Source organism: Strongylocentrotus purpuratus, unplaced genomic scaffold (genome assembly GCF_000002235.5).
Source record: "Strongylocentrotus purpuratus isolate Spur 01 unplaced genomic scaffold, Spur_5.0 spur5_contig_809, whole genome shotgun sequence".
Lineage (NCBI taxonomy): Eukaryota > Metazoa > Echinodermata > Echinoidea > Camarodonta > Strongylocentrotidae > Strongylocentrotus > Strongylocentrotus purpuratus.
The window spans coordinates 129,016-139,094 of NW_022145512.1; positions in this window are offsets into that span (position 1 = coordinate 129,016).

The following is a 10,079-nucleotide window of genomic DNA, read 5'->3' on the forward strand; positions in this document are numbered from 1 at the left end:
TCACCTAATGATTCCTTCAAAATTTGCAATTTCAACTTTCGATTGAAAATTTCGATATGATCCCAACATCTGATCGAAAAACAAAGTACACCGTTTTTATAGCCCATGGTCTCAGCTATAACATACCCCAATTTGGGAGAAAACAGAGCACACATAAGATAGATAGTGCTCATAGATGAATGCCATGTAGATTCATGATGTGAACGAAATTCACCTTCCATAGACATAACACGCAAATGACGAAAATTCTGACATGTGGCCTTTAATTGAATTTTGTACTATGATGACCTCATTAAAATGAAACTTAGTGAAAAGTGATCTTGTAGAGAATTGCCTTATCTACAACATATCGACATTTCAAAGAGAATCGATGAATATTGAGAGAAATACACTACATTTTCCATAAATACAATGACGTCATAATATGCAATTTTGTATTTTTGACTTCCAAGGCCATTATGATGCCGTCAAGATGTACTTAATGGCCAAATGAGATATGAAATCATACCTCCGACTCATACTCTATCTAAATATGAAAAAAAAATTGGCAATCCCTATTCATCCCAATGGACTTTTCATAGGCATGTTTTTGCCCATATATGCAATGTATTACAAAAATCGCGCGTACGGACGGTTATCTTGAACGGACGCTCATTCCGTTTTTAATAGTGATAAAGAGCTAAACATGGTATCAAATTTTCCGGAAAAATATGAGGAATATTCGGTCAAGAGCTTTTGCGGAGAAATTATTTTTCGTTCGGCCGTGACGAACGAAAACGTGCAAAAATGCGTGTTTTGCGTGATTTTTTATGAAATGCTTAAAATGGCCTGAAACGTATGCAAAAAAAATTTAAGACGATTTTGAGCAATTTAAAATTTTACGCGCGCATTGACGCGCGCGCCTACGCGTACGCGCATTTTTGCGCGCATTTATTGACCTCATATTGATCCGACGGATATTGATCTTAATCTTGATAAATATGAATGTAAAATTACTTTCCGTTATGAAGATATGATCATAAGTTGATTTTTACAAAATGGCGCCTGGATGACGTCACGATGACTTTGAGTCTTTGAAAAGTCACGCAGTTCTAAGTTAGACTAAGATCTATCATCAGTGAAAGATTCATAACAATGGCTTTATTGAGTCTTGAGATATCCTGCGAACAAATTCGAGGAAGAATAATAAATAAAAAAAAAAATAAATAAAAATCTTGACGAAATCAAAAGGTGATACGTTGACTTCGTTACGTATCACCTAATGATACGTATACTTTGTACGCATCACCTAATGATTCCTTCAAAATTTGCAATTTCAACTTTCGATTGAAAATTTCGATATGATCCCAACATCTGATCGAAAAACAAAGTACACCGTTTTTATAGCCCATGGTCTCAGCTATAACATACCCCAATTTGGGAGAAAACAGAGCACACATAAGATAGATAGTGCTCATAGATGAATGCCATGTAGATTCATGATGTGAACGAAATTCACCTTCCATAGACATAACACGCAAATGACGAAAATTCTGACATGTGGCCTTTAATTGAATTTTGTACTATGATGACCTCATTAAAATGAAACTTAGTGAAAAGTGATCTTGTAGAGAATTGCCTTATCTACAACATATCGACATTTCAAAGAGAATCGATGAATATTGAGAGAAATACACTACATTTTCCATAAATACAATGACGTCATAATATGCAATTTTGTATTTTTGACTTCCAAGGCCATTATGATGCCGTCAAGATGTACTTAATGGCCAAATGAGATATGAAATCATACCTCCGACTCATACTCTATCTAAATATGAAAAAAAAATTGGCAATCCCTATTCATCCCAATGGACTTTTCATAGGCATGTTTTTGCCCATATATGCAATGTATTACAAAAATCGCGCGTACGGACGGTTATCTTGAACGGACGCTCATTCCGTTTTTAATAGTGATAAAGAGCTAAACATGGTATCAAATTTTCCGGAAAAATATGAGGAATATTCGGTCAAGAGCTTTTGCGGAGAAATTATTTTTCGTTCGGCCGTGACGAACGAAAACGTGCAAAAATGCGTGTTTTGCGTGATTTTTTATGAAATGCTTAAAATGGCCTGAAACGTATGCAAAAAAAATTTAAGACGATTTTGAGCAATTTAAAATTTTACGCGCGCATTGACGCGCGCGCCTACGCGTACGCGCATTTTTGCGCGCATTTATTGACCTCATATTGATCCGACGGATATTGATCTTAATCTTGATAAATATGAATGTAAAATTACTTTCCGTTATGAAGATATGATCATAAGTTGATTTTTACAAAATGGCGCCTGGATGACGTCACGATGACTTTGAGTCTTTGAAAAGTCACGCAGTTCTAAGTTAGACTAAGATCTATCATCAGTGAAAGATTCATAACAATGGCTTTATTGAGTCTTGAGATATCCTGCGAACAAATTCGAGGAAGAATAATAAATAAAAAAAAAAATAAATAAAAATCTTGACGAAATCAAAAGGTGATACGTTGACTTCGTTACGTATCACCTAATGATACGTATACTTTGTACGCATCACCTAATGATTCCTTCAAAATTTGCAATTTCAACTTTCGATTGAAAATTTCGATATGATCCCAACATCTGATCGAAAAACAAAGTACACCGTTTTTATAGCCCATGGTCTCAGCTATAACATACCCCAATTTGGGAGAAAACAGAGCACACATAAGATAGATAGTGCTCATAGATGAATGCCATGTAGATTCATGATGTGAACGAAATTCACCTTCCATAGACATAACACGCAAATGACGAAAATTCTGACATGTGGCCTTTAATTGAATTTTGTACTATGATGACCTCATTAAAATGAAACTTAGTGAAAAGTGATCTTGTAGAGAATTGCCTTATCTACAACATATCGACATTTCAAAGAGAATCGATGAATATTGAGAGAAATACACTACATTTTCCATAAATACAATGACGTCATAATATGCAATTTTGTATTTTTGACTTCCAAGGCCATTATGATGCCGTCAAGATGTACTTAATGGCCAAATGAGATATGAAATCATACCTCCGACTCATACTCTATCTAAATATGAAAAAAAAATTGGCAATCCCTATTCATCCCAATGGACTTTTCATAGGCATGTTTTTGCCCATATATGCAATGTATTACAAAAATCGCGCGTACGGACGGTTATCTTGAACGGACGCTCATTCCGTTTTTAATAGTGATAAAGAGCTAAACATGGTATCAAATTTTCCGGAAAAATATGAGGAATATTCGGTCAAGAGCTTTTGCGGAGAAATTATTTTTCGTTCGGCCGTGACGAACGAAAACGTGCAAAAATGCGTGTTTTGCGTGATTTTTTATGAAATGCTTAAAATGGCCTGAAACGTATGCAAAAAAAATTTAAGACGATTTTGAGCAATTTAAAATTTTACGCGCGCATTGACGCGCGCGCCTACGCGTACGCGCATTTTTGCGCGCATTTATTGACCTCATATTGATCCGACGGATATTGATCTTAATCTTGATAAATATGAATGTAAAATTACTTTCCGTTATGAAGATATGATCATAAGTTGATTTTTACAAAATGGCGCCTGGATGACGTCACGATGACTTTGAGTCTTTGAAAAGTCACGCAGTTCTAAGTTAGACTAAGATCTATCATCAGTGAAAGATTCATAACAATGGCTTTATTGAGTCTTGAGATATCCTGCGAACAAATTCGAGGAAGAATAATAAATAAAAAAAAAAATAAATAAAAATCTTGACGAAATCAAAAGGTGATACGTTGACTTCGTTACGTATCACCTAATGATACGTATACTTTGTACGCATCACCTAATGATTCCTTCAAAATTTGCAATTTCAACTTTCGATTGAAAATTTCGATATGATCCCAACATCTGATCGAAAAACAAAGTACACCGTTTTTATAGCCCATGGTCTCAGCTATAACATACCCCAATTTGGGAGAAAACAGAGCACACATAAGATAGATAGTGCTCATAGATGAATGCCATGTAGATTCATGATGTGAACGAAATTCACCTTCCATAGACATAACACGCAAATGACGAAAATTCTGACATGTGGCCTTTAATTGAATTTTGTACTATGATGACCTCATTAAAATGAAACTTAGTGAAAAGTGATCTTGTAGAGAATTGCCTTATCTACAACATATCGACATTTCAAAGAGAATCGATGAATATTGAGAGAAATACACTACATTTTCCATAAATACAATGACGTCATAATATGCAATTTTGTATTTTTGACTTCCAAGGCCATTATGATGCCGTCAAGATGTACTTAATGGCCAAATGAGATATGAAATCATACCTCCGACTCATACTCTATCTAAATATGAAAAAAAAATTGGCAATCCCTATTCATCCCAATGGACTTTTCATAGGCATGTTTTTGCCCATATATGCAATGTATTACAAAAATCGCGCGTACGGACGGTTATCTTGAACGGACGCTCATTCCGTTTTTAATAGTGATAAAGAGCTAAACATGGTATCAAATTTTCCGGAAAAATATGAGGAATATTCGGTCAAGAGCTTTTGCGGAGAAATTATTTTTCGTTCGGCCGTGACGAACGAAAACGTGCAAAAATGCGTGTTTTGCGTGATTTTTTATGAAATGCTTAAAATGGCCTGAAACGTATGCAAAAAAAATTTAAGACGATTTTGAGCAATTTAAAATTTTACGCGCGCATTGACGCGCGCGCCTACGCGTACGCGCATTTTTGCGCGCATTTATTGACCTCATATTGATCCGACGGATATTGATCTTAATCTTGATAAATATGAATGTAAAATTACTTTCCGTTATGAAGATATGATCATAAGTTGATTTTTACAAAATGGCGCCTGGATGACGTCACGATGACTTTGAGTCTTTGAAAAGTCACGCAGTTCTAAGTTAGACTAAGATCTATCATCAGTGAAAGATTCATAACAATGGCTTTATTGAGTCTTGAGATATCCTGCGAACAAATTCGAGGAAGAATAATAAATAAAAAAAAAAATAAATAAAAATCTTGACGAAATCAAAAGGTGATACGTTGACTTCGTTACGTATCACCTAATGATACGTATACTTTGTACGCATCACCTAATGATTCCTTCAAAATTTGCAATTTCAACTTTCGATTGAAAATTTCGATATGATCCCAACATCTGATCGAAAAACAAAGTACACCGTTTTTATAGCCCATGGTCTCAGCTATAACATACCCCAATTTGGGAGAAAACAGAGCACACATAAGATAGATAGTGCTCATAGATGAATGCCATGCAGATTCATGATGTGAACGAAATTCACCTTCCATAGACATAACACGCAAATGACGAAAATTCTGACATGTGGCCTTTAATTGAATTTTGTACTATGATGACCTCATTAAAATGAAACTTAGTGAAAAGTGATCTTGTAGAGAATTGCCTTATCTACAACATATCGACATTTCAAAGAGAATCGATGAATATTGAGAGAAATACACTACATTTTCCATAAATACAATGACGTCATAATATGCAATTTTGTATTTTTGACTTCCAAGGCCATTATGATGCCGTCAAGATGTACTTAATGGCCAAATGAGATATGAAATCATACCTCCGACTCATACTCTATCTAAATATGAAAAAAAAATTGGCAATCCCTATTCATCCCAATGGACTTTTCATAGGCATGTTTTTGCCCATATATGCAATGTATTACAAAAATCGCGCGTACGGACGGTTATCTTGAACGGACGCTCATTCCGTTTTTAATAGTGATAAAGAGCTAAACATGGTATCAAATTTTCCGGAAAAATATGAGGAATATTCGGTCAAGAGCTTTTGCGGAGAAATTATTTTTCGTTCGGCCGTGACGAACGAAAACGTGCAAAAATGCGTGTTTTGCGTGATTTTTTATGAAATGCTTAAAATGGCCTGAAACGTATGCAAAAAAAATTTAAGACGATTTTGAGCAATTTAAAATTTTACGCGCGCATTGACGCGCGCGCCTACGCGTACGCGCATTTTTGCGCGCATTTATTGACCTCATATTGATCCGACGGATATTGATCTTAATCTTGATAAATATGAATGTAAAATTACTTTCCGTTATGAAGATATGATCATAAGTTGATTTTTACAAAATGGCGCCTGGATGACGTCACGATGACTTTGAGTCTTTGAAAAGTCACGCAGTTCTAAGTTAGACTAAGATCTATCATCAGTGAAAGATTCATAACAATGGCTTTATTGAGTCTTGAGATATCCTGCGAACAAATTCGAGGAAGAATAATAAATAAAAAAAAAAATAAATAAAAATCTTGACGAAATCAAAAGGTGATACGTTGACTTCGTTACGTATCACCTAATGATACGTATACTTTGTACGCATCACCTAATGATTCCTTCAAAATTTGCAATTTCAACTTTCGATTGAAAATTTCGATATGATCCCAACATCTGATCGAAAAACAAAGTACACCGTTTTTATAGCCCATGGTCTCAGCTATAACATACCCCAATTTGGGAGAAAACAGAGCACACATAAGATAGATAGTGCTCATAGATGAATGCCATGCAGATTCATGATGTGAACGAAATTCACCTTCCATAGACATAACACGCAAATGACGAAAATTCTGACATGTGGCCTTTAATTGAATTTTGTACTATGATGACCTCATTAAAATGAAACTTAGTGAAAAGTGATCTTGTAGAGAATTGCCTTATCTACAACATATCGACATTTCAAAGAGAATCGATGAATATTGAGAGAAATACACTACATTTTCCATAAATACAATGACGTCATAATATGCAATTTTGTATTTTTGACTTCCAAGGCCATTATGATGCCGTCAAGATGTACTTAATGGCCAAATGAGATATGAAATCATACCTCCGACTCATACTCTATCTAAATATGAAAAAAAAATTGGCAATCCCTATTCATCCCAATGGACTTTTCATAGGCATGTTTTTGCCCATATATGCAATGTATTACAAAAATCGCGCGTACGGACGGTTATCTTGAACGGACGCTCATTCCGTTTTTAATAGTGATAAAGAGCTAAACATGGTATCAAATTTTCCGGAAAAATATGAGGAATATTCGGTCAAGAGCTTTTGCGGAGAAATTATTTTTCGTTCGGCCGTGACGAACGAAAACGTGCAAAAATGCGTGTTTTGCGTGATTTTTTATGAAATGCTTAAAATGGCCTGAAACGTATGCAAAAAAAATTTAAGACGATTTTGAGCAATTTAAAATTTTACGCGCGCATTGACGCGCGCGCCTACGCGTACGCGCATTTTTGCGCGCATTTATTGACCTCATATTGATCCGACGGATATTGATCTTAATCTTGATAAATATGAATGTAAAATTACTTTCCGTTATGAAGATATGATCATAAGTTGATTTTTACAAAATGGCGCCTGGATGACGTCACGATGACTTTGAGTCTTTGAAAAGTCACGCAGTTCTAAGTTAGACTAAGATCTATCATCAGTGAAAGATTCATAACAATGGCTTTATTGAGTCTTGAGATATCCTGCGAACAAATTCGAGGAAGAATAATAAATAAAAAAAAAAATAAATAAAAATCTTGACGAAATCAAAAGGTGATACGTTGACTTCGTTACGTATCACCTAATGATACGTATACTTTGTACGCATCACCTAATGATTCCTTCAAAATTTGCAATTTCAACTTTCGATTGAAAATTTCGATATGATCCCAACATCTGATCGAAAAACAAAGTACACCGTTTTTATAGCCCATGGTCTCAGCTATAACATACCCCAATTTGGGAGAAAACAGAGCACACATAAGATAGATAGTGCTCATAGATGAATGCCATGCAGATTCATGATGTGAACGAAATTCACCTTCCATAGACATAACACGCAAATGACGAAAATTCTGACATGTGGCCTTTAATTGAATTTTGTACTATGATGACCTCATTAAAATGAAACTTAGTGAAAAGTGATCTTGTAGAGAATTGCCTTATCTACAACATATCGACATTTCAAAGAGAATCGATGAATATTGAGAGAAATACACTACATTTTCCATAAATACAATGACGTCATAATATGCAATTTTGTATTTTTGACTTCCAAGGCCATTATGATGCCGTCAAGATGTACTTAATGGCCAAATGAGATATGAAATCATACCTCCGACTCATACTCTATCTAAATATGAAAAAAAAATTGGCAATCCCTATTCATCCCAATGGACTTTTCATAGGCATGTTTTTGCCCATATATGCAATGTATTACAAAAATCGCGCGTACGGACGGTTATCTTGAACGGACGCTCATTCCGTTTTTAATAGTGATAAAGAGCTAAACATGGTATCAAATTTTCCGGAAAAATATGAGGAATATTCGGTCAAGAGCTTTTGCGGAGAAATTATTTTTCGTTCGGCCGTGACGAACGAAAACGTGCAAAAATGCGTGTTTTGCGTGATTTTTTATGAAATGCTTAAAATGGCCTGAAACGTATGCAAAAAAAATTTAAGACGATTTTGAGCAATTTAAAATTTTACGCGCGCATTGACGCGCGCGCCTACGCGTACGCGCATTTTTGCGCGCATTTATTGACCTCATATTGATCCGACGGATATTGATCTTAATCTTGATAAATATGAATGTAAAATTACTTTCCGTTATGAAGATATGATCATAAGTTGATTTTTACAAAATGGCGCCTGGATGACGTCACGATGACTTTGAGTCTTTGAAAAGTCACGCAGTTCTAAGTTAGACTAAGATCTATCATCAGTGAAAGATTCATAACAATGGCTTTATTGAGTCTTGAGATATCCTGCGAACAAATTCGAGGAAGAATAATAAATAAAAAAAAAAATAAATAAAAATCTTGACGAAATCAAAAGGTGATACGTTGACTTCGTTACGTATCACCTAATGATACGTATACTTTGTACGCATCACCTAATGATTCCTTCAAAATTTGCAATTTCAACTTTCGATTGAAAATTTCGATATGATCCCAACATCTGATCGAAAAACAAAGTACACCGTTTTTATAGCCCATGGTCTCAGCTATAACATACCCCAATTTGGGAGAAAACAGAGCACACATAAGATAGATAGTGCTCATAGATGAATGCCATGCAGATTCATGATGTGAACGAAATTCACCTTCCATAGACATAACACGCAAATGACGAAAATTCTGACATGTGGCCTTTAATTGAATTTTGTACTATGATGACCTCATTAAAATGAAACTTAGTGAAAAGTGATCTTGTAGAGAATTGCCTTATCTACAACATATCGACATTTCAAAGAGAATCGATGAATATTGAGAGAAATACACTACATTTTCCATAAATACAATGACGTCATAATATGCAATTTTGTATTTTTGACTTCCAAGGCCATTATGATGCCGTCAAGATGTACTTAATGGCCAAATGAGATATGAAATCATACCTCCGACTCATACTCTATCTAAATATGAAAAAAAAATTGGCAATCCCTATTCATCCCAATGGACTTTTCATAGGCATGTTTTTGCCCATATATGCAATGTATTACAAAAATCGCGCGTACGGACGGTTATCTTGAACGGACGCTCATTCCGTTTTTAATAGTGATAAAGAGCTAAACATGGTATCAAATTTTCCGGAAAAATATGAGGAATATTCGGTCAAGAGCTTTTGCGGAGAAATTATTTTTCGTTCGGCCGTGACGAACGAAAACGTGCAAAAATGCGTGTTTTGCGTGATTTTTTATGAAATGCTTAAAATGGCCTGAAACGTATGCAAAAAAAATTTAAGACGATTTTGAGCAATTTAAAATTTTACGCGCGCATTGACGCGCGCGCCTACGCGTACGCGCATTTTTGCGCGCATTTATTGACCTCATATTGATCCGACGGATATTGATCTTAATCTTGATAAATATGAATGTAAAATTACTTTCCGTTATGAAGATATGATCATAAGTTGATTTTTACAAAATGGCGCCTGGATGACGTCACGATGACTTTGAGTCTTTGAAAAGTCACGCAGTT